The sequence below is a fragment of the Carya illinoinensis genome, chromosome 4 (assembly GCF_018687715.1).
Source record: "Carya illinoinensis cultivar Pawnee chromosome 4, C.illinoinensisPawnee_v1, whole genome shotgun sequence".
Classification (NCBI taxonomy): Eukaryota; Viridiplantae; Streptophyta; class Magnoliopsida; order Fagales; family Juglandaceae; genus Carya; species Carya illinoinensis.
In genome coordinates, this window is record NC_056755.1 from 40,968,197 (window position 1) to 40,970,000 (window position 1,804).

Sequence of the window (1,804 nt, forward strand, 5' to 3'; positions counted from 1 at the left end):
AAGGTGTAGAAGTTTAGACAATGTTCGTCACAAAGAAATTTGTTGGCGGGGAAGTTCCTGAGCAGTTGTGTTAGTTGACTTATAGTCTAGTTTTTCTGTATTGATAAGTCACAGTTGTAACTTCGTTTATGAATGAATGCAATGAAGCATATTTCCATAAATAAAAAAAAAACATATTGCAGCCTTGCAGGTCCTTTATAAGATTCTGTCCAGTTGTATTTAATGGGCCGGTGGGCTTATTTCAATAACACATTCTTATTAATCCAAACCACAAGCTATGGCCCACTGCATTGCACTACAACCCACTTCTTGCAACCCAACCCATTATGCAAGCCTTCTTCCTTCTAGACTCCTCTCCACATCGTAGAACCCTAGCCATGACAATACTTCCCCTCTCAAAACACCTTGCCCACAAGGTGTGGGAAGGTCGCCACCAATGAGTGAAACTCCTCCCCAATGGCATCATTCATGACCTATCCTTGCCACTGGACTAAGAGGTCAATAGCTGATTTGTTGTGGTGCTTGTGTAACCTTCCATCAAGGATCTTAGCGGGTTTTGGCTTAGTGACACTAGATGAATTGACAGGAGGTAACTGAGGCAGAACCACCACTGACAAACCAAGCTTCCGCTTCAACTGAGACACATGGAACACGGGATGAATCTAAGATAAAGCTGGGAGTTCCAATCAGTAAGCTACAATCCCAATCTTCTAAAGTACTAGAAAAGGACCATAGAACTATAGAGCGAGTTTTAAAGACCTTCGTTGGGCTACTGAGGACTGTCTGTTTGGTTGCAATCGAAAGTAAACAAAATCCCCTGGCCTACTGAAAAGCTTTGTTCCTTCCTCTTAAGATCTGCAAATTTCTTCATACAATTTTGGGCTTTATGCAGGTTTTTATTTTTTTTATAGAAGAGACAAATGTCATATGTCCATAAGTGACCCCCTCCCAATTTTATTAAACGCCCTCACTTGTAGTGGAGGAAAACCGTGGTAACATGTAGGACACTTGGGATTTACAGATATTCAAAGAAAACATCCCAAATATCAAAATTATAAGAAAATAAACAAACGATACAATAAACTATAAATAAAGCAATAAAGCCAAACTAAACAAGCCTATAGAAAACCAAAAAACCAAAGAAACTAAGTCCTCAGACAGAGAAAGCCCAATTTATCAAGACGAAGGACACCTCTCAAAATCTGTGGCAAATTTCGATATCCTTCATAAATCAAATTCCGACCCGACTCACCTTGTCGTGCTAGGAAATCCATTGCTTGGTTAGCTTCCCGAAATTGATGCACAACCGTAAAGTTAACTACTTCAACAGCAGTAAGTAAATCATCCCAATAATCCCATAAATACCACAATGTGCACTTACCCGCACGAAGCCAATCCACAACCAACTTAGAATCATTTTCAATAATCACATTAAAAAGATCTAGCCGTTTACATAACACAATCCCCTCTGTAATAGCCCTTAACTCAGCCCCATTTGTAGTACCTTGGCCAAAATGAACGAAGAAAGCCCCCAGTACTGTACCAACTTCATCTCTAGAAAGCCCCCCGTACCGTACCAACTTCATCTCTAATCACTCCCCCTCCACCAGAACTCTCAGGATTTCCAAAGCAACTCCCATCACAGTGTAGTTTAAACCAGCCCGTAGGAGGTCTCTTCTAGGCCACCACTTGATGCCGACAAAACCACTAGACTGGAAGGTCTAATTGTAAATCCTGTAAAATTGTCATAACCTACACAGAAAGAGAGTTAGAAGCATTAAGTTCCCCAGCGAGAGAACGAAGC